The sequence below is a fragment of the Anabrus simplex genome, chromosome X (assembly GCF_040414725.1).
Source record: "Anabrus simplex isolate iqAnaSimp1 chromosome X, ASM4041472v1, whole genome shotgun sequence".
Taxonomy (NCBI): Eukaryota; Metazoa; Arthropoda; class Insecta; order Orthoptera; family Tettigoniidae; genus Anabrus; species Anabrus simplex.
The window spans coordinates 155,834,330-155,859,489 of NC_090279.1; the positions used below are offsets into that span (position 1 = coordinate 155,834,330).

Genomic DNA, 25,160 nt, shown 5'->3' on the forward strand with positions numbered 1-25,160 from the left:
CCACCCAGATCCTGACATTTTGTTTGTTTACAATCGAGCTTCACAAACTTCTCACGACGTAGCGCCAGCATAATCGTGATGTCAGCTTCGCTGATTGGTTCGTTTCGTAAAATTAATTTTACGGAATAGAACATGTCCTATTTTATGAAAAATTTTAGCAAAGGTTTTACAAAACTTGAATTTAACCGTGAGTAACAAAAATTTTATAAAATTAAATTATTGTACAATAAATTTGACAGAAAATTTTACGTTGGAAATTTTAACCATCATTGATTAATTTCTCTGGCACTGGGGCTGGATGTATATTTCATCCTCATCATCATTTCATCCTCATCACGACGCGCAGGTCGCCCAAGGGAGTCAAATCGAAAGACCTGCACCTGGCGAGCCGAACATGTCCTCGGACACTCCCGGCACTAAAAGCCATACGCTATTTCATTTTTTCAACATAAAACATGTGTTAATAAGGGTAATAATTAACTCACATGAAGTTACGAGCACAATAAATCACTTGGAATAAACAAAAAATATAATTGCACAATTGTGTTATCAACTTGGAGAGATACAATCCGTGTGTTATGATTATAATAAATCACACGTAATAAATATTAAACACATGCTAACGATGGAGTGATTGTTCCCTATTCAAAATGATATGATCGCAATAAATCACACGGAATAAACACAAAACTCATAATGACGGTAATAATTGAGAAGTTGATAACAATAAATTACACGGAGTAAACATAAAACATGTATTAAGAAGAGAGGTAATGGTTAAAGCTTGTCCAATAAGAGAAGGGTTCGGACAGTTGTGGTCGTGACGAGAACTATTGCGAAATCAATGGCGATCTGCGTTGCGAGACAGCGGAGATAGCCATCAACCAACGACATGAAAGATATAGACTGCTAACCATACTCGTTACAGCGCCCCTGGTTGAAGCACAGCGAACTAACTTTTGCCTGTAACTGTCATGGTAGCTGCCACTTCTTGGTTTTGACAATTAGCCCTTATCAGTTCAGTGGGTTACGTGAACGATGTTGATCCACGAAATATCACTGCAATATTTATCACAAACGAAAGGTAATCATTGATTTACTCAAATGAAGTCTCAAATCCCAGGTTGATTAAGAAATACGTCGTTACTACCAAGAAATATGTACACGTATTTACTGGCTGTAAATAGGAGTCCATGGTGTTGCATTCCGCTGCCTGCGCCGTCTTTTGTTTCTTTCTTGAGGTCCAGGGCTGACACCAATGAATGGCAGTGCTATGTCTGCGATTTTTGTTATCTTTGGCCGTATGTCTTGCATTCCGCTGCTCGCGCCATCGGTTTTTTTTTTCCTGAGGTCCAGGACTGGCACCAACTAGCTCTCTTTCTAGCTCATGGGAGTGCGGGTATTTTGTTGAAAAATAGCATGATCCCTGGACCAATAAATCGTTTAATGAATCAGTTAATGCACATGAAGTGACAGCCCATCAAATTACATCGAATGAGAAAAATCAATAAAACGACACCAACGAACTTCAGTGAGCAAAGACATCCCAGACGACAGTTTTGGACGAACAAAACACTTACGGAAGCGCTGCGACGTAGCAGAAATAGTTGTTGTAAGGCAGTAAAGTATGTATTCTCTAAATTAAATATTTCGTGTTATTTCTTAATCAACCTGGGATTTGAGCCTTTATTTGAGTAAAAGCAATTACTATCTCCCATTTGTTACAAATATTACAGTAATATTTCTTGGATTACATTCGTTCACATAACCGTTCAATGAATTGATGAGATTATATGTTACTGCAAATTAAAGATGTATTTAAATATAAAGACGACATTTTCAAACATGCTTAATGTTGCATTGATGTTATAATGAAATAAGCGCAGTGAATATGGTGAGCATTTGCTTGGTTAAAACAAGAATTACGTATGTAGAAGGATGGATAATTGGGAGTCATGCACTAACAATAAAGTCATTCACTACAGAAAGACATGTTATACGCACAGCAGTTCATTGAGGAATTCACACGCGTAGAGAAATATACCACTGCCTTTTCATGACATACCTTTAGTGTCATTCTGGTATAATTTTTGAATTTTGCTTCTTGGTATGGTTTGTTATGTTTTATGCTTTTTGCTACTTATGGCTACTTTCTAAGAACTGCTGTGCAACATGCAGCACATACGTCCATTGGTTGCGGTGTAGAATATCTCTACGGCATCCTCTGCCTGTCGTAAGGGGCCACTAAATGGGGTAACCCCAGATTCTAAAGTTGAGAACACCGGACCCCTGGTTGAGTGTAGCATTCCTTCCACATGCGGTATCCTACCAGCTTTACCACTTTAATATTTCTACCGGACCTCTCTTGGTCAAGTCTCGCCTGACTTCTTTCTACTGAATTCATAGCCTACATGTATTTATTTATTTGTTTATTTATTTATTTATTTAGTTTAACCTTGCACACCTTCTCAAAGACCGTACTCCATCATAAAATAACTTCTCCAGATCCTTTCTCTGGCAGATTCAGAGGAAATATGCATATGTTTTGCCTTCAAGTGTCATGGCTGCCAGTGGTTCAAGTAGATTCAAAGATGGCCATCAGACTAGCAGTCTATATTTTTAATGTCGTTGCCATCAACTGATTTCTCGTTGAATTTCCAAGTGGCATTTCTGAGTCCGTTTTCGTAATGAAACTCTATCTTTGCTTTACTAAGCTACGAAATTTACACATTCGATCAACCGACAGCATGCATTCTTAAATATTATTACCCGTTCTGTAATGATATTGCCATAAAGGTATAGGAGGGCACGTAATATTAGCTGAAAAAATCCATCTGTCATAATGCATAAAGAAAACAAGCAGTCAATATGGCCATTATAACGAAGTAATAGCATACATGCATTGAAATGACAAGCTATAACACATGTAGGCCTATGCATGGAATGATGGCTGTAAATAATCACAGATATTAGCCTAGGTAAATATAATCGTATGGCCTCAGCTACCGTGTGCAGACATTTCGACTTGACGCCATCTGGCTGTCTGCTCGTCAATTTCGTCTATGGCTGAGATTTAATTAATTTTGTCGGGTAAATACCAAATGTATCACCAGAGATCTCATACATGCCGACATCGTATGACAGTGAGTATCGAATGGACTTTTTCCCGCCCTTCAAAAATCCAACTACCTATGCCGGGTTTGAACCCGCTATCTTGGGCTGCAGTTTGTACCCCCTCCTTTTCAGTGTGTACATAGAACAGGCAGTAAAGGAAATCAAGGAGAAATTTGGAAAGGGAATCACAGTCCAAGGAGAGGAAATCAAAACCTTGAGATTTGCCGATGATATTGTTATTTTATCTGAGACTGCAGAAGATCTCGAGAAGTTGCTAAATGGTATGGATGAAGTCTTGGGTAAGGATTACAAGATGAAAATAAATAAGTCCAAAACAAAAGTAATGGAGTGCAGTCGAACGAAGGCAGGTGATGTAGGAAATATTAGATTAGGAAATGAAGTCTTGAAGGAAGTAGATGAATATTGTTACTTGGGTAGTAAAATAACTAACGATGGCAGAAGTAAGGAGGACATAAAATGTAGAGTAGCACAAGCAAGGAAGAGCTTTCTTAAGAAAAGAAATTTGCTCACTTCAAACATTGATATAGGCATTAGAAAGATGTTTTTGAAGACTTTTGTGTGGAGCGTGGCATTGTATGGAAGTGAAACATGGACGATAACTAGCTCAGAAAGAAAGAGAATAGAAGCTTTTGAAATGTGGTGTTACAGAAGAATGCTGAAGGTGAGATGGATAGATCGAATCACGAATGAAGAGATACTGAATCGAATTGGTGAGAGGAGATCGATTTGGCTAAATTTGACGATAAGAAGAGATAGAATGATAGGACACATCTTAAGACACCCAGGACTTGTTCAGTTAGTTTTTGAAGGAAGTGTAGGTGGTAAAAACGGTAGGGGTAGACCAAGGTATGAATATGACAAGCAGATTAGATCAGATGTAGGATGCAATAGTTACGTAGAAATGAAAAGATTAGCACAGGATAGGGTGACATGGAGGGGTGCATCAAACCAGCTGACTCTGCGAGCGCTCAAATGTCAAAACCCTTCTCTTATTGGACAAGTTCACGTAGAACAAACAGAACACGAAATTATATTAACAATGGTAGTGATAGCATATCGTAAAATTGATGTGAACCATATAAATCACACGGAATAAATATAAAAACAATTGATATGGACGCGAGAAATCTCATGGAATAAACACACACATTTTGACAATAGTAATGCCGCTATTTCATCTGTGTAACTTTATCACTCTAAACTCTTGGAATAAACATAGAAATACATGTTAACAATGATAATGGTATTATCCATCATGTTAATAATAATAATTATAATCGCGGTAAATATCACGGAATAACGTAAAATCATACATGTATAATCACTGTTGACCTTACAACTTTTACGGATGGCTTTCTTCTACAATGTTGGCTTTACGCCGTACCGACACTGATAGGTTAAATTCAAATATCAATGGAAATGTATATACGGAAATGGATAAATAAATTGCGTCTAAAAAAGAAAGTGTTGCTAAGATATTAACTTCAAAGTTGCTAAAGCAATTCTGGATAAATGAATGAAGAATTATTTAACAGGTTATTATTTAAAGACTGAAATTAGACATATAATCAAGATGTGAAATGGACTGCTGTGAAAGGGCTTGATCTTTCATTTATGCATTACATTTTTAGCTTTAGCATTCCTCCTGAACGTTCACGGCTAGATTTGTCTTTTTTTCTCATTTAAAAGCATTGTACCATCGCATTAAAATACTTGTCAACAAAAAATCGGCACATTCCTTACACACACTATTCAATGAATTTACATTTAAGAGCTGGACAATTTTCCTTTTAACTTGAAGCGTACTAACAAAAAGAGAGAAAATCTATAAATTTAGCCTCAAAAACATTCAAACTCTCCCTATAAGCAATACTTGCCATAATGCCATTACATTAGGGTAAAGCAAATTTGCATCATCATATTGTTTCAACAAACTATGTACATTTCTTAAATCACCCATATTTTCTTCAATGCTTGACAACGCATTACGGCATGCCAAATGGGCTAACTTGGAACACAACCAGCCACACTCATATGCATATGTATTTTCCTGAATTAAATCAAACCCACAGATCACACCTACAACAACACATCGGTATTGAAGGTTAACTGCTGCACTATACAATAAAATAAGCTTATTATATTTTAAGCCAGTTAAAATGTGGGTCCCGCAGGCCAGAAGTTTAGGAAGTACTATAAAAGCCTCTTTGTAACTGGAAGTATATATATGAAAACACAATATTTACTTACATTTCTTGTCACGAGGGAAACGGAAGTAAGACCGCGAATCCTCCTGCACTTCATAGTTATTGCAGCCAAACACAGCACATATCTTTCCACTCATAGTGAGAGGAGACAAAAAAAGGAATGACACACGCTACTATTTACTTATGTCAACTTAATGCAAACGCATAAATAACGCAAAAAACTTCACAAACAAATACACGTGCTCTTATGAGAGAATCAGTAATTCTCAGGTCACTCCGCTAGAGAGACCTCTAATCGCTGTCCCCCGATATCTCGCAGAGTGTCGCGTATTGTCTCTAATGTATCAAAGAATTTGGATTCAATTAACTTGGACCAAAGAGATTTTCTTTGTTAAAAGAACTTCTCAACAGTACTATTTCGTCCTTTTCAGTAAATGACCACTGGCGATTTTGAGAGACGTAAGTGAAGTTCACAATTTTCAAAAGTCTGTGAAGAGTTGTATGAGGAAATGTAGGCAATGTATCATCACTATTAACTGAAGCTAATAGTTTAATCCGAGTTGGTATTTTATTTCTTAACAAGAAGTGTTGAAGTTTTTTACCAATAACGTATTTTGTAAAACTGCCATGTTTTTCACTTTGCGTGTGGGAGTAACCAGTTTCCTATCAACCTTAAGTACTTTCCTAACAAGGCAAATGCTCGCCTGTTACATCGGCCCGCGCGCGTGCGTATTGCGTGGACTTTTGCATTTCCAACTAATTAAAGCAATGTTCCTGAAGAAGGCCCTATGAGTAGGTAAACTGGCACCCTCCAGACTTGTTTATGTACTGGCACAGGAAACCTACGTCATTGAGGATCTACGACTCAATCTACCACTGCCATCTACCGGTCCATTCCAAGAGCTTCAAAATAACTTCTTAACACTTTCAGCCCCATGTGTATCAATTTGATACATGGTAAGTTATGAGCTCAGCCCCATGTGTATCAAATTGATACACCGTTAAACCCAGCCAGAAAGTTGATAAATTCACCCACAGCCCAAGGCTTACTATTGCATGAACTCGTTATTCTGGTGGCCTACAGGTGTTTTAAAACAAATAAAAACATTTTCTCATCTTGAACTCTCCTAAATAAGGTGTGAGTCAATAAGATGCACATGGGCTCTGAGTAAGTTATGTATGCACTTTTCGTGTGCGTCATTTTAATACACGCACAAAAATAGTTTAAAAATATTATTTATTAATTTATTTTTATTTCAAACACTTCCATACAGATTTGGATATTGTTTTATGTTACCAGGGTTAGGTTAAGTTACGTTAGAATAGGCGAGGTTAGATTAGGTGACAAGAATTTGAAATTTAAAGAATGGACACAGGAATCAGCATTAGGCGTAAATACATACAAAACTCAGTAGATTCCTTCAATTGATTTCTTTTACATTTTACTAAGAGCAACATTTTACTTTCTGTTACTTCGCTACATATCTATGTTTCTTGAAAAAACAGTCCATACACATGTACTTGAATTCTGGGCAACCAAAGCACATTGTTCTTACTTGACCAATATACGACCCAGCACCGTCCTGTGGTCCCACAGCCCCAGGGAGAAGAAGACACTATGCTATTTCAATGTACGTGTGAATCTGAAGGCCTCACACTTTGAAGAACAAGGCCCTGTCATGTGTGTCAATATGATGCACATGGGGCTGAGCGCCTTACTTGGTGTGTATCAGAATGATTCACATGGGGCTGAGCGCGTGTTAATTAAAACATCGTGGGCTGGGAGGAAATGTGCCTTCCATACCTCTGGGGCTGAAAGTGTTAAGAAACGCGGGGAAATAGACTCCGAATTCTACGGAAATGACGCCATGCTCGATCGAAACTGGACCATACAACTCCAAGAGCAAAAACATGTCATAACAAGATATGCAATACATGGCTTCCACCATAAAATATGGGCAAAGACAAAATTCCACAACCCAACAGATGACTGTATTTGTACACTGTGTAAGGAAAAGTGCGGCCGCTAAAGTGCAAAAACAGAATAAGGACTCTAACAGAATACAGCAAAATGTAAATTGGCACAACAAACTTAATACTCATTCGAGTGCTCCTTATAAATATATATAAATTATAAGCATTGTGTATTATTTTTATTCACAATAAACTTAGAACAGTCAAACAAGAAAACTGGACACATGTGCTTCGGATCAGCAGTCACTGAACTATTGGGCTCAGGGAGCAATGTATGTAAAACGGATCTTCGTTCCCCGAAGACACTTGCCTCCCTGTATCTGGGGGATGTAACATATTTGTATCCTATACATGTAGGAAGAATAAGGAATACACAAATTTTATTGTTTATATTGAGCAACGTTATTTTTTATGTAAATATGCATATAAGGAGTGCGTTCCTAAAACCAAACCTCGCAGAGATTGCATACTCCTACTCTCAAACATGGCGAGACAGACTGCTGGGTAGAGGTGTGACAAACGGTTATTTTTGTGTAACTGCTACATCTGTCACTGCTACAATACAGTATCTGTGAAAAGTAACAGTTAAACATAACGTCCAACGTTAATCGCATTTTATTGGTCACAGCCTGGTCACTGCTTCCAGCTAGTCTGTGTTGCGAAGTCCCATTCATTTACTCGCACATGCGCGCACGCATCCCTACAATGTTGAAAGTCGGTGCAGCAAAACACACATTTCTATTTGCTATAAAGTTAACGAGAGGCAGACAACGGATGTAATGAGGAGACAACATAACGTCTTTTCTGAAATCTAGAGGAGTGAGTTTGACAATGCCCCTATCAAGGATAGAAGACGATAAGACATGATGATCTGTCTGCCAAACCTTGACACAAACCGGTAGAAGAGATTGATTAAGTAAAATGAAATAATGTTATGTTATCTATAATATCGATATGGAAAGTTAACTTACTAATTTATTTATTGTACAAGAAAAATTATACGGGTGAAACTTATAATAATATTATATTGTAGGAAGCCCTGCGCGATGTCTCAGTCAACGATTACCCCTCAGCAGTTGAATATGTCATAACAGTTTACACTTTAGTTACCAGATGACAGCAGCAACTTAAATAAAAACACTATAGAGTATATTATAGTCTACACAATAGTGTATTTGACTTAAAGCAATCTCCTACGAAAGCGCTCTCACTCGGAAGACATGCGTACTATCTGAACACTGAAGGTCACATTCTGTGTCTGTAAGCTGCTACTGGTTACTGTTTTCACTAGTACGTTATTCTGTTGTCGTTACTCGGTAACCTGTTATTTTTGTCCTCGTTACATTTGTAACAGTGACAGGCATGCAACTGTAACAAAATAACTGCTACGTTATTTTTCAGTCATCTCTACTGCTGGGGAATGACACAGAAGGGTACGTGATTGTCGGGGATGATCTCAGTTTACCAAATTTTAATCGGGAAGGTCATGTGAATGATTGAAAGCATGACGAGCAGATGGTATCTAAGTTAATCTATGAAGGACAGAAAAACATGTTGAGATGTAGGGATAATATCCAAGTAGAGGAAGTGACTAGTACTAGAAATTTACCTACTATAACAAAGATATTTACTAAAAGATGTAAAAGTTAACAAGTAAACGGGAGCCTTCTCAGAAAGAAGACTGAGGAGGTGTTTTTTTATTGGCTTTACGTCGCACCGACACAGATAGGTCTTATGGCGACGATGGGACAGGAAAGGGCTAGGAATGGGAAGGAAGCGGCCGTGGCCTTAATTAAGGTACAGCCCCAGCATTTGCCTGGTGTGAAAATGGGGAAACAACGAAAAACCATCTTCAGGGCTACCGACAGTGGGGTTCGAACCCACTATCTCCCAAATGCAAGCTCACAGCTGCGCGCTTCTAACCGCGCGGTTAACTCACTCGGTCTGGAATCGAACTAAGAGGTTGCGTTCTTCTAGCGACGTATACATGAAGCTACTGGCCTAGTATACATAAAAGAACACTGGTTGTCACGGTTACAGTGATGCCTGGAAATTGATGACACTAAATGCAGAAAGATCGCCAGCACAAAAACAGGTATGTAGCCTATTACTGTATGCCCTGACGTCAACCTCGTCAGAGGAGTTATGAGATGTAATACTAGGCGACCCGTGCGAGAAATCTCGCATGTTCATATAAAGTATGTGGTGGAGTAGCCCCTTGGTGAACTAAGGAATACACAAATCATTCTTACTTGCCACTTAATGTAATATTTGATTTTTTAAAAACATTTTATGATATCTACTTGATCGGAAGAAAATGCAAGTGCATTATTATTTTGACGAATGTTCCGGAAGTAATTTTTTTGTTTTTACTGTCATTCATTTAGAGCCTCAGTTGTTCATGCGGCAGAGCGTCGGCCTGTCACCTCTGGATTCCGTGGTTCAAATCCCGGTCACTCCATGTGAGATTTGTGCTGGAAAAATCGGAGGCGGCACAGCTTTTTCTCCGGGTATTCCGGTTTTCCCTGTCATCTTTCATTCCAGCAACACTCTCCATTAACATTTCATTGCATCTATCAGACATTAATCATTGCCCCAGAGGAGTGCGACGGGCTTCGGCAGCCGGCAGATTTCCTATCCTCACCGAACTCGATAGCTGCAGTCGCTTAAGTGCGGCCAGTATCCAGTATTCGGGAGATAGTAGGTTCGAACCCCACTATCGGCAGCCCTGAAGGTGGTTTTCCGTGGTTTCCCATTTTCACACCAGGCAAATGCTGGGGCTGTACCTTGATTAAGGACACGGCCGCTTCCTTCCCACTCCTAGCCCTTCCCTGTCCCATCGTCGCCATAAGACCTATCTGTGTCGGTGCGACGTAAAACCACTAGCAAAAAAAAAAAAATCCTCTCCTCGCCGCTACAAGGGGCTTCATTCATTCCATTCCTGACCCAGTCAAATGACTGGAAACAGGTGGTGGTGGTGGTGGTGGTGATGATTGTTTTAAGAGGAAGTACAACTACGCAACCATCCTCTATATAACACTAATCAGAGGGAAAAAATGGAAGGGATCCGAAACTTCGAAAAATGAAGATATCGGTCAAAGAAAGATAAGGGCGACGAAGGGCGTGAAAATGAAAGACTCCCTAGCCCTCGCAAACCTAATAGCGTCGGGGTCGGAAAAAACAAGAGTTGACCAAGAGAGGTCGGATAGGATAGATGAGAGTGAGGAGCCTGGCACAAGTAAGTGGAAGCAATGCCAGGACTCAGCTGAGGGCCCCGTGGTCGCCAACCCACGCTCCAAAGTTCAGAGCCCTTGCGGCCCCTTTTAGTCGCCTCTTACGACAGGCAGGGGATACCGTGGCTGTTATTCTACCGCCCCCACCCACAGGGGGAAACTGGAAACAGGCTGTGGATTTTCATTTTTAAGATAATATATTCTTTATTTATTCCTAAAAATTATAATCCTTTTCTTAATCGTTATCCGGTCGATTAGATTAGCAGTTTGCCTTTTTCTACCGCTACAAACGCTAATGTGAGTCAGTGAAGAGTTTCACTTAAGCCCTTAGAACTACATTCGGTGTGGACATTGTTCAAAAAATCAAAAAAAGCGCCTGAGGGTATTGAACCAAGGAAGACATTACAGAAAGAATTATGTAAATAAGTTAATTTGGCTAGGATTAGAATAAAAAGAAAGCGACTAAAGAAACAAGCGATTTTAGGCTGTTTTTCAGAACTGTATTTAAGCCTGTCGTGATTTTCGAATTTCTTTTTATAGTTTTTGCCGGGCTGAGTGCCTCAGACGGTTAAGGCGCTGGCCTTCTGACCCCAACTTGGCAGGTTCGATCCTGGCTCAGTCCGGCGGTATTTGAAGGTACTCAAATACGTCAGCCTCGTGTCGGTAGATTTACTGGCACGTAAAAGAAATCCTGCGGGACTAAATTCCGGCACCTCGGCGTCCCCGAAGACCGAAAAAGTAGTTAGTGGGACGTAAAGCAAATAGCATTATTATTTTATAGTTTGATAGAGCTATCTGACTCATAATTTGAAATCTGGGCCGATGACCTTCGATGTTAGGCCCCTTAAAACAACAAGCATCAGCAGCAATTTGAAATCTTTCCGGAGCCTTTAGCCCTTCAACTTTCGGCACAGTTCAGGAAATTGCTTAATTTTACGGTTTTCATATTATGGGGTTCTCTACTTTGCTAAGAAATATTTTCGACATTAAAAATGTTCGCTGAAATCTAACGATATTTCTGTCGCCTTCCTCCCAATGTCAACTGCAGATGTTAGAAGGATCTGACATCTAGATCATGTATGTTGATTAATTTTGCAGGCGCGAGCGATTCCAAAGCCCTCTCTGCTTCGAGCTAGTTACGGCAGGCCTTGACTAGTTGGCGTGTTGTTCTGTAGGGACTACCGCTACTGTTGTCCATTTCATCTCCGCCTTCTGAACACATACCTATTATTTTCATCTTACAATAACTGTGATGGAGCACATGGAAACACAACCTGTTATTAGCTAGAGGGACCACCCTTGTCTCTTTTGTTGTGACAGACGAACACGATAATGATTGAGTAAGCTCCTCTGTAATTCACATACTACTAACTTACGAAATATTGTGTTAATCATCAAATAATAGCTACAGGGCGATTCATCTGTAGAGAACAGGTTTCTCAGTGCTCGATTATGCTGTCTTTTTTTCCTTACTCATTTGGGAAGTGTCTAGCGCTGGGAGTGTAATGACCGTGGCCTTAATTAAGGTATAATTAATTGACTGATAAACATAGGATAGCATTAAAATCCACCTTCAGAACGTCTGATAGATTTTGAATCCACCATTTCCCGAATCTAAGCTAACAGCTGCGCTGTAATCATTCAGCACATGCTAAGCTTGCATTTAGGAAATCATGGGTTTAATTCCTACTGTCGGCAGTCCTGAAGACGGTTTTCCGTGGTTTCCTATTTTCACACCAGGAAAATGCTGGTACGGTACCTTAATTAAAGCCACGGCCGCTTCCTTTCTATTCCTAGGCCTTTCCTATCCCATCGTTGAAGGTGGGCAAGTGACTCAGGGCCTATGAAATGACCACGAATGAAATAATCACTTCTCTGGAGTACTATAACATGAGGCCTCCTTGATGAAAGAGCTTTCAGCGTGTCTCTCAATTATGGCCATCCATCACTACTTCACATCACAGCCTGCAAGATCAATCTGTCGTAGTTGCCACTGTAATTGGGACACTAAGTCCTGTAGTGTGAAATAAATAAATAAATAAATAAATAAATAAATAAATAAATAAATAAATAAATAAATAAATAAATAAATAAATAAATAAATAAATAAATAAATAAATAAATAAATAAATAAATAAATAATACCTATCTGTGTCGGAGCGACGTAAAGCAAATTGTGAAAAAAAAAAAAAAAAAGGTGTGTGGATAACAGATGGGCATTTTTCATTTCAAATTCTAGGCCTGTTTCAAGACGGTACATTTGTATGTTCGTATATTTTATATGCTATATACAAAAAAAAAAAAAAAAATGAAATGTCGTATGGCTTTTAGTGCCGGGATATCCCAGGACGGGTTCGGCTCGCCAGGTGGAGGTCTTTCTATTTGACCCCTGTAGGCAACCTGTGCGTCCTGATGAGGATGAAGTGATGATGATGACAACACATACACCCAGCCCCCGTGCCATTGGAATTAACCAATTAAGGTTAAAATCCCCGACCCGGCCGTGAATCGAACCCGGGACCCTCTGAACCGAAGGCCAGTACGCTGACCGTTCAGCCAACGAGTCGGACTGCTATATACAAAAATAATTGGTCAACTGTTAGTACCGTCATAAACAAGCAGCTTACCATGTGACGAATAATGTAATTAGGTACAGGAAAGTTCTTATGGAATTTCTTCGTACAGTACCTCTACGGTTTTTCTGGAAATTGTGCTTTTAAGTGTATTCAAGGGACGGTAACAATGGCTATAAAGAAAATCAGTAACATTTTAAACAGTTTAAACAATCTGAAGTGAAGTAAGTGCATGATTTTCTTCGTCTCCTTACCTTCATGTATTTCCGATATTTGTTCATTCTTTCACTATGTTTCCTCATTTTTTCCTCCTCTTACACAGATTTCCTTTGCTTTTTCACTTTCTCTTGCACCCCTCTCCCAATCCAATTTCTTAACTATTTTTTCTTTTCTGAAAATGGATCAAACTCATATCTCTTTTCTTGTGATACTCACAGCTCAGCCATATCCTGATTAACTTCGATGAACCATACGATTTGTGTTTTACAACTTTTTTTTTTCGAAATAATCAAATATTATCTTCGTTAACCTCTCTGGATTTATCCCGTCCAAATGACCATAAAAGGTAACGCTCTTCTTTTAGTGATACTGCCTTGAAAGCCCGCTCATGCAAGAGTCATATATCTTTCCCAAAATACTAACTTTCTGCAGTGTAGTTACGTACAATATTGTCCAGTTACGTCGAGTAAAACTATGTTTTTGACATAAATATCTTTTATGGCTGGGGGTCAGCTGACAAAATGTGTAACGGGATCTCATCTAGCAAATGTGCAGGCTGTGATGTGAAGTACTGATGGATGGCCATGACTGAGAGACATAGAGGGATGTTACATTACAGATGGTTGATGTGATCTTGCAGGCTGTGATTTGAAATATTTATGGATGGCCCTGAGTCAGTTGCCCACTTTGAACGCACTGAATGCTGCACTTGCGGACTCCAAATTCCATACAGATGTCGCTCGAAAACGATTCCTTAGTTGCAAATAAATTATTCGTTAACATTTTGAGTTTAATTTGTTGAAAGACATATTTATGATAATTTGATTTTTCCAAAGGGAATTTTGACACATTTCTTAAAGAATATATTACCAACGCGAGGTTCCCTTGACAATTATTGCCAGATTCCTGGGGAATGTGTACAATCTTCTCTGTTCTTTGATATCGTTGGTGTCTCCAACATAGCTGCCATGATCGTATAAATCAGAGCCAAGTTCTGTTTTCCTTGTGATAAATAGAAAATGAAATGATGTGGTGCAGCAAGAAACCTGGAATTCATTAGTTCGGTCAGTGGATAACAGCTTATCGGCCCTCCAGGCACGTGTATCCTCACCTCGAGCCATAACAATCCAATTATCGCCGTTTGTGACAACATTTTTCAAGGTTAAGTGAAAAATCCTAATCAGTATTTCTGAAACAAGTAGAAGCAAAGGAAAAGGAGAATAGTTTAAAAATCTCGGGCCAGATCGCGAGAAGAAACAAGTCCAATCGTTTATCTATCTGGGCCAGAAAAAAAAAAAAAACAGAGGATTTTCTTGATAATGGCAGGGATGAAGAGCGGTATTGCTCAATCAGTGAATCAATCAATGATCTGCATTTAGCGCTGTCACCCAGGTGGCAGATTCCCTATTAGTTGTGTACCTAGTAGAGATGGCTGAAAAATAACGTAGTAGTTACTTTGCCACAGTTACATGCCTGTCACTGTTACAAATGTAATGAAGACAAAAAATAACGGGTTACCAACTAACGACCACAGAATAACGTAGTAGTGAAAACAGTAACTGGGAAGTGGGAACTGTCACTAGTAGCAGCTTACAGACACAAAATGTGACCTTCAGAGTTCAGAGAGTCTTCCAAGTGAGAGCGCTTTAGTAGGAGATTGTTCTAAGTCGAATACACTATAGTTTATAAAATACACTATAGTGTATATGTTTAAGTTGCTGCTGTCATCTGGTAATTAAAGTGTAAACTGTTATGACATATTCAACTGCTCAGGGGTAATCGTTGACTCAGACATCGCGCAGGGCTGCGTACATTATAATATTATTATAAGTTTCACCGTATAATTTTTCTTGTACCATAAATAAATTAGTATGTTAACTTTCCATATCGATATTATAGATGACATAACATTACTTCATTTTGATCGATCCTCTTGTAGCGGTTTGTGTCCAGGTTTGGCAGACAGATCATCATTTTTTTCTTGTCTTCTATCCTTGATCGGGGCATTGTCAAACTCACTCCTCTAGAATTCAGAAAAGACGCTATGTTGTCTTCTCATTTCATCCGTTGTCTGCCTCTCGTTAACTGTATAGCAAATAGGAATACGTGTTTTGCTGCACCAACTTTCAACAGTGTAGTGATGCGTGCGCGCATGTGCGAGTGAATGAATGGGACTTCGCAACACAGAGACAAGCTTGAAGCCGTGACCAGGCTGTGACCAATGAATGGTGAGTAACGTTGAATGCTAACTGTTACTTTTCACAGTTACTTTATTGTAGCAGTGACAGACGTAGCAGTTACACAAAAATAACCGTTTGTCACACATCTATTATGTAAACGTTTTCAAGGAACTTGGAATTGTATCGAACGTTTTCCTTGATAATTTATTCCAAACACTTATTCCTCGTCTATAAGTGAATATTTGTGCTCTTGAATTCCAACTTTATCTTCATATTATGACCTCGTGTCCTTACTCCCAAGTCTTCAGAGCCGATAGTTTGTAACATTTTCGTAGCGCGACTCCTTGTCCCAGAATAAATCGAGCTGCTTTTCTTTCATGCTTAAATAGTTACTATAGTTTTCTTGAAATTGTCGCTACCATTTGGAGTTACTTCTGTTTTGCTTCCATACCGCTACCTAATTTAAAGTCAACTTAAAGCACTGCTTGGTAGAAGAAGAAGAAGAACTTAATTCGACTTTCAACCTATTAGATCATGTTACGCACATACAGTATGGTACGTGTTTAAGAGATGTTAAAGTACAAAAGAGATGGGGAGATTCTGAACGAGTGGTTCATAATGAACGAATCATTGCACTGAACGATTGAATCATGATTCAGTGAACGAAATGAATCGACTCGTTTGTGAATCGAAAGTTGAATCGAGAGATGGCAGCCGCAACTCGTTCCTTGGTTCTTGCTTGGTTCCTCTTTGTTCTGATTCATATCGCCAAATCGGGTATCCACCATTTTTGAATCAATGGCAGCTTGTGAAGAACGACTCTGTTATATTTTATTTAACCTGAACTAAAAGTCCGGTTCACAGCTAAAAATATTTTTTTAAATAAGAAATTATCACTTCGGTTCATGTCTCATACTTCACAGAACTGTAATATACACTCGTTGCGAAATGTTAGGTTAAGTTTACTTCAAGGTTCCCGTTCTCGTTCTCGTGAACTACTCTGAACTAACGTGTGGAACATGGCCACAAAAATGTTCTTATCTACTATAAATTTCAAATTCGATTATCGTATAGTTTCGAATGGTATCTACTTAAGTTTGGAAAGGATTAGTCGGACAGTTGTGTATCATTTTTCGACCTTGAACATTTCACTTCTTGAAACTTGAAAAGCAGTAGCAGTTATAAATAACACAACGGAATTGTTCATCTGAGTCTATGGTTTCACTTTCGGCTCTCCGTCACGTGGTAATCGAATGAACGAATCAAATGAACGAATCATTTTAGTGAATCGTTTCAAATGAATCAGTTCTTCTAAATGAATCAGATTCCCCATCTCTAAAGTACAATAGGAGATTCAAAACGACGAACTCACCGCATTTGCTTTGCCAGAGCACAAGCCGCTTCTGTGCTTCAGGGAAGAGAAGGGGGGGGGGGAGGGGAAGTGGAGGTGGGGTGTATGATGGAGGCAGAGATAATGCTCCACGCGAATGCACAAGTTTCCTCGTAGACCGTAATCCAGGAAAAACATGGCGGACATCGGTGGGCGATATGAGAGGTTGAGGGTGAGGTTATGCATGTTTATTCCGAGTCACCTAAAGAAAAGATCACAAGTCGAACGTCATAAAATGCAACTCATTAACTCGAAATATGAATAATTAAACACCAAAAGTAGCGTTATCGCATATTGTAAGTCTAAATGTAATTTCAGAGGGGAAGAAGGGAGAATTATTGTATCAACGGCAGGTTGAAACAGACACAGGGTACTGTATAAAAATATTTCACATATGAATCTCCGGTCAGCAAATACGATATATAGATGTCAACAAAGCATTATTATCCTTGCATGAAATACTATGTAACACCACCATTAACCACAGCCCATTATGTAAAACACGCAAACAAATTTCTCCAACAATATTTCAACCCTCCAAAATCCACCTGTATTGTTAAGTAGTTACAAGCGATATTTGTATGATACACTTGACCATCTAAAGCACTCGTCACCTTAAAACTCACCAGAATTGATGGCATAATTGTATATTACGGTGTATAAAAAAGAACATAATCCTCATGTTCACTCACGGGAAATGGGGTTAGGTTTAGTTTACGCACGTTCATTGTAAAACGTTGAAAATTAATTGCATCATTCTTGCATCACTGTTTAAGATTAATTTCGTCTGTAAATCATAAATCTTGGTCATGATTTTCCGGATCTTTCTGGGACTGATTTAATTTTCTTTGAAGTAAGGTACGTTGGCTGATAGGGCAAATGCTAGGATAGGCATCATTAGTTTAAAATTCGGAAGTTTCCGCGGCACTCGAATTAGATCATCACCTTCCATGGGTATATAATGTCTTCCCTAGCAATACATTTGATTTTCAAAACTGATAAAATGATTAATGCACAGAACATTATTAGGCCTATGATTCGGTTCGAAGTTTTCCTTACGAATGCTCTTAACCCAACTCTGCCTTAATACTAGGTCTTTTGGAAACGGGAACACTGAAACCCTTACTTACATCCAGGCACACAGCACATTAAACTATAAACATATTGCATAGGTAACTAAAAATGAAGAAAATACTTTCAGAGAACAACACGAGAATGAACATTAACCTAATCACTACCGATATTGTTGGAATAAATAACCTCTTGAGAACAAACAACTCCTTACGGCACTGCAAGAGGATATATAACCTTCTTAAGACTATAAATAAATACACTGACTGACAGAGCAAATGCAACACCAAGGAGGAGTGGTTCGAAAGGGATGAAAGTTGGGGAAAAAACAGAGTTGGCACGGAAGAATAATTGATGTTTATTTCAAACCGATATGCAGGTTACACAATGCGCACGGCATCGACTCAGTAGGATGTAGGACCACCGCGAGCGGCGATGCACGCAGAAACACGTCGAGGTACAGAGTCAATAAGAGTGCGGATGGTGTCCTGAGGGATGGTTCTCCATTCTCTGTCAACCATTTGCCACAGTTGGTCGTCCGTACGAGGCTGGGGCAGAGTTTGCAAACGGCGTCCAATGAGATCCCACACGTGTTCGATTGGTGAGAGATCCGGAGAGTACGCTGGCCACGGAAGCATCTGTACACCTCGTAGAGCCTGTTGGGAGATGCGAGCAGTGTGTGGGCGGGCATTATCCTGCTGAAACAGAGCATTGGGCAGCCCCTGAAGGTACGGGAGTGCCACCGGCCGCAGCACATGCTGCACGTAGCGGTGGGCATTTAATGTGCCTTGAATACGCACTAGAGGTGACGTGGAATCATACGCAATAGCGCCCCAAACCATGATGCCGCGTTGTCTAGCGGTAGGGCGCTCCACAGTTACTGCCGGATTTGACCTTTCTCCACGCCGACGCCACACTCGTCTGCGGTGACTATCACTGACAGAACAGAAGCGTGACTCATCGGAGAACACGACGTTCCGCCATTCCCTCATCCAAGTCGCTCTAGCCCGGCACCATGCCAGGCGTGCACGTCTATGCTGTGGAGTCAATGGTAGTCTTCTGAGCGGACGCCGGTAGTGCAGGCCTCCTTCAACCAATCGACGGGAAATTGTTCTGGTCGATATTGGAACAGCCAGGGTGTCTTGCACATGCTGAAGAATGGCGGTTGACGTGGCGTGCGGGGCTGCCACCGCTTGGCGGCAGATGCGCCGATCCTCGCGTGCTGACGTCACTCGGGCTGCGCCTGGACCCCTCGCACGTGCCACATGTCCCTGCGCCAACCATCTTCGCCACAGGCGCTGCACCGTGGACACATCCCTATGAGTATCGGCTGCGATTTGACGAAGCGACCAACCTGCCCTTCTCAGCCCGATCACCATACCCCTCGTAAAGTCGTCTGTCTGCTGGAAATGCCTCCGTTGACGGCGGCCTGGCATTCTTAGCTATACACGTGTCCTGTGGCACATGACAACACGTTCTACAATGACTGTCGGCTGAGAAATCACGGTACGAAGTGGGCCATTCGCCAACGCCGTGTCCCATTTATCGTTCGCTACGTGCGCAGCACAGCGGCGCATTTCACATCATGAGCATACCTCAGTGACGTCAGTCTACCCTGCAATTGGCATAAAGTTCTGACCACTCCTTCTTGGTGTTGCATTTGCTCTGTCAGTCAGTGTATAATGTACGATTAATAATATTCAAATTTCCTTAATATTTGGTAACAACACGACTTTCACAAATCAAAACAAACGCATGCTAGCACTCCAGCTGCCGCCATTATGGGCAGTTTCGATAGGTCGGTTAAGGTCTGAGATCTTGTAGTTGGTCTTGGTTTCACTTTCGGCTCTCCGTCACGTGGTAATCGAATGAACGAATCAAATGAACGAATCATTTTAGTGAATCGTTTCAAATGAATCAGTTCTTCTAAATGAATCAGATTCCCCCATCTCTAAAGTACAATAGGAGATTCAAATCGACGAACTCACCGCATTTGCTTTGCCAGAGCACAAGCCGCTTCTGTGCTTCAGGGAAGAGAAGGGGAGGGAGGGGAAGTGGAGGTGGGGTGTATGATGGAGACAGAGATAATGCACAAGTTTCTTCGTTCGACTCGCACAGGATTGCTCTTATCTCTTACAGGCAATATCCACAGTTCCTCGTTTATTAAACAGCCGTAACTAAATACACTTGTCAGTCAAGGAATGCACTAGATCGTTTCTTCTCTCGTCTGTTGGCCGCAGTAACGTTCTTTGTTATTTAACATGCTCAAAAGATTGTCTATTCCTTCGCTCACAACATTGTAAATTAAATTAAATACTGAACGAAGGAAACAATACGGCCAATGCACTTCGATGCACAGTTCACAACGGTGCAGCAGTACCCTTTGGACTCTGCTCAGGATGTGTGGTGGATCATAAGCGACGTGGAAAGCTGCCCGTATTGTTGGTACAGGTTCATCTTCTCTGTCTACGATGTTCGCATAGTAGTCAGTTTGTGCAGAACAAACTGTACACTGCTTACTTGGACTGGGAAGCGACTATGCGAAATTTATACATCCGCACCGAGCATTACCTCTGTCGCCCACTTACCACTTCCCCTCCCTTCCCTTCCCTCCTCTGACGCACAACAAATACGACAAGTTCGCCAATTTGAAGTAACAAAGCAACCACATTTTCTCAAAAAGGAAAAGGTACTCCGCCATCCTATCCTTGACTACTGTGATGTTATCTTGGTAGACGCTACTAAAGAACAAACTAGGAAACTGCAGCGTATTATGAATTGTTGCCTTAGATTCATTTTAAACCTAAGGTATGATGTGCATATTACTCCTTATTATCAAGCACTGCACTGGTTAAAACCTGTTAAGAGACGTGAATATCATATACTTGTCTTAATACACAAACTCCTGCATAGTAACTCCCCCCAGTATATTTCATCTAAACTTCACTTCCTGTCTTCCTTCCATAACCGTAACACTCGCTCGGGCTCCACTCTAGCTATTCCTCTTCACCACTCTTCTGTGTATAATAAATCTTTTATTGTAACCGGTTCCAGGCTTTGGAATTCCCTGCCAGTAAGTGTCAGGGGCATTGACTCTTTCCTCAAATTTAAAATATCTTGCCGAGACTTCCTGTTGAGAGTTACCTGTTGAAGTGTGTATTGGTGTGTATTGTGTGCGTGTGATTGGTAATTGTAAAATTAAAAATTGTTTCTGGTAGTTTTACACAATGTAAACGTAAGGGTAGTTGATAAGTGTGTACATTGTAAGTGTGTGTGCAAGTGTCTGTGTGGGATAGAAAAGAGGACTGAAGTAACGAGCTAATAAGCTAATAAGCTGCATATTGTGTGGGTGTGTAACTGAAGCTTAATTTAGGAAATAGTATAAGTAGTATAATCAGTATAATTAGTAATAGGCAACCTTAATATTATTTGTTGTATTGTGGTTAAGTGTAAGAGAGGGCCGTGTGCCCTAACTTCGCCACATGAAAGAAGGCATAATAAATAAAATAAATAAATAAGAAGATCCCCCCGATTGTTTGGTGGTATAGCTGTAATACACCCTGTGCTTGCGGGCCACCTTAATTTAACATCTGCAGTTCTTGCTCATAATTCCATACGAAGAACCGGTACTTTAGCTAGTTCTTGGTGTGGGAAACGACTTCCATCTTCATGTCTATTGGAAGCATTACGAACTTCACGCGGTAGGGTACGTGCTGATGATGAAATACCTTAAACTAACTACTATTCAGTAATGACTGTCGTAACAACTATCTGGTAGAATATTTCATTTTCGAGATTAGATAGCCGCTCACTTGCAAGGTCAGAGTGACACTCTACGTGCCAGAAGAATAACAGTCGGTGTTCGAACACTAAGATGTAGTGTTTGTGTGAACAGTTTTAACACGAAACGAAATATTCCTCCTTGAGACTTTTTAGGTGAAGGTCAACGGTACGCTTAGTGATTGGGTGTTGCTTCTTCCTTCTGATTAAGGTAACTAACACTAAGTTTAATGAAACAATGTGAGCTTTCATCATCAATGTCTAGAGGCAATGCCTTGTCTCTACAACCAGTGTCCTCTGTCCTCAGCTCCTCATTTAATGTCACAATAGGAACCGTAATGAAGTTTAAGCCTTGAAGGAATTGTTTCCTCGGTTGTCATCGGCCTTTCTTCCCCGTGATTTTCCCTTCCAGCAGATTGCTAAGAAAGGTTACTATGTCGCAAGATGTGGTCAGTGAATTCAGCTCTTCTCTGTATTGTTAGTGTTCCGAGGTATCTGTGGAACAGCAGAGGTGAAAGAAGGTGCGGGCTGGAATGGGTCTAACTACAAGTCCGAAAGATGATTTTAAAATTTAAATAAAGGTTATATTTTCAATAGACAACAAGATTTAACAAATTTTCACTAGGTGAAATAACAATGAAGAAAATCAGGTACAATTATAACTTTAGAAACAAAAGCACAAGTTAAGGGGTCCTTACAAATCCTGGGCTTCGAGCCCCAATTTCACAATCCTTGAACTCTCAGCTCACAACCACAAAATACCAAAGGGCAGAAAGCCCCTAATTCCATGGAGCACTTGCTCCCACCTAGTAATGTGAAGCCTCCTAGAGGCACCTTTCAAAATACCAGAAAGAGCTGACCCGCTCTCAATCTTTCAAGCCTATTAAAGGCAATACCAGACTTTACAATTAACTGCCATCAAGGCAGAACTTACAAATATAAACAGGGGTAACTCGTACCCAATCTACTGGGCCTTCGCAGGAAGGAAAACCAAACGGGTTAAGTTAATGGCCCAAAATACAAAGATGAATGGAGGCGAGTACTTGCACTCCTACATGAAAGCTTGTTAAAACCTAAGTGGCGCTAGGCCGATTCAACAGGGGCTATTCCCACACTGGGGAGGTGACTCGTATAAGAAAATTTTAATACATTAGGAAAGAGAAGAAAATCGGTTATGAAAACGTAGTCACTTCAGATCAAAATGAAGGGGAGCTCGAGAGGGTAAGGCACTCTCTATCCCCGATTTACAGTTAAAGTAACATGAAAATTTTACATCGAAATGGTATAGGTTACATCAAAACGGTTTCGGACCTTCCCCGAGGATTAAACTGCTGAGCTAGCAAGAAATTAAAGATGTTAAACGGCCATTACCTTTTTGAAGGGCTGCTGACTGATGAAAGAGGCATTTCCCGCCTCCTGCTATTCTTCCATACACTAAGCTAGATGCTGTACGAGTGGCCTAGAGACCAGAAAATCAGCAGCTTTTATACCCTCGCGGAAGATTCGAGACCTTCATGAATAATTAAGACACACCCACATGCGTTTATTGGTCGGCTAAAAGTTACAAGTCAAAAATGAAGAAGAAACCTATGATTGGAGGGAAATTAATTACAGAAATTACTGATTGGGTGAATTCAAAACAGGCGGAAAGAAAGGATTAATATTGCCAACCTACCAACGAAAGAACGAAATTTAGTAAAGGTAACAACTTATGAAAACAACATATCTTCAAGAAAAGTTCCTTCACTTCGCGCCAGGGTGCATGATCGTAGTTTTTGGTAAAGACATCTGTGAGAGAATGCCCACACTTCTTGATAATTAGAAAACAAAAACAATTCGAAATTAACTCAGTGACATCTTCAGATAAACGGTTGAATTAATTCAGTTTCAAAGTTCAGAGTTTCAACTGTAGAGGAGTACTTTAAGGCGAAAAATTCAAATGTGCGGCGTATAGGTGTACTAACCGGTACAGTTAGCATAATTTCTTTCTTTCTTTCTTCCCTTGAATTTCTTGCAGAACGCTTTTTGTTTGTTCTATTTTCATGTAACATAAAAACTTTCCAGTCTGTCAAACACACAATAATTTCAACATAAATGATAAAACTATAAACATACCAGTAAAAGGTACACATTATTATACAAAGAATGATATGTTTCGTTCTACAAGAACATCCTCAGGCTCTATCAAATCACTTAAAACAAGCATTTATATGTACAGTATTGTTTACGTTGCGTAAACTTGTCAGTGATAGTTTAGTGATAATATGAACAAGTATTGACAAATAATGAATAATGAATTTCTTTTCATCTTTTCTATTGACATTTTTTGTACATCTTTTTACATATGTAACTCTGCTTCTGACAAGATGTAAATAAATAAATAAATGAATAAATAAATAAATAAATAAATAAATAAATAAATAAATAAATAAATAAATAAATAAATAAATAAATAAATAAATAAATAAATAAATAAATAAAAGTGTAATATTTATATTTAACTTGTATGTTCATTTATGGGCTTGAGTTTAGAAAAAAAGTCCGCCTCTGTGGTGTAGTGGTTAGCGTGATTAGCTGCCACCCGCGGGGGTCCGGGTTCGATTCGCGGCTCTGCCATAACATATGAAAAGTGGTATGAGGGTTGGAACGAGGTCCACTCTGCCTCGGGAGGTCAGCTGAGTAGAGGTGGGTTCGATTTCCACCTCAGCCATCCTCGAATTGGTTTTCTTGGGTTTCCTCCCACTTTTCCTCCAGGCAAATGCTGGGATGGTAGCTAACCTAAGGCCACGGCCGCTTCCTTCCCTCTTTCTTGTCTATCCCTTCCTATCGTCCCATTCTCCCACAAGGACCCTGTTCAGCATAGCAGGTGAGGCCGCCTGGGCGAGGTACTGGCCCTCCATCCCAGTTGTATTCCCCTACCCAAAGTCTCACGCTCCAGGACACTGCCCTTGAGGCGGTATTACCGTAATGAAAAAACTTCTGTACTTATCTAGACTGCCGATTCTAAGTCCGTTGTCAACAGACACTATTTCAGGACTATTTTCAATCCATTTAATCCGTTCCATTCCTCTCCAGACCCACGTCTCGAACGTTTCCAATAGTTTCCAGTCCTGATCTTTGATTGTGTAACATTACATACATACATTATCATTATAGACTCTTATGCCTTTCAGCGTTCAGTCTGCAAGCCTTTGTGAAGTTACTAAACGTCGCCACAATCCTCGATTTGCAACTAGTGTTGTGGCCTCATTTAGGTCTATACCTCTTATCTTTAAATCGTTAGAAACTGAGTCTAACCATCGTCGTCTTGGTCTACCTCCACTTCTCTTACCCTCCATAGCAGAGTCCATTATTCTCCTAGGTAACCTATCCTCCTCCATTCGCCTCACATGAACCTA

At 40.0% G+C, this 25,160-nt stretch overlaps 1 protein-coding gene across 1 annotated transcript in view; it reads left to right on the forward strand.

Annotated features, from left to right (window-relative positions):
- LOC136885938 (uncharacterized) overlaps window positions 1–25,160 on the forward strand; it is a 446,708-nt gene that overhangs the window by 200,866 nt on the left and 220,682 nt on the right. The gene's annotated exons all lie outside the window — the stretch shown is intronic.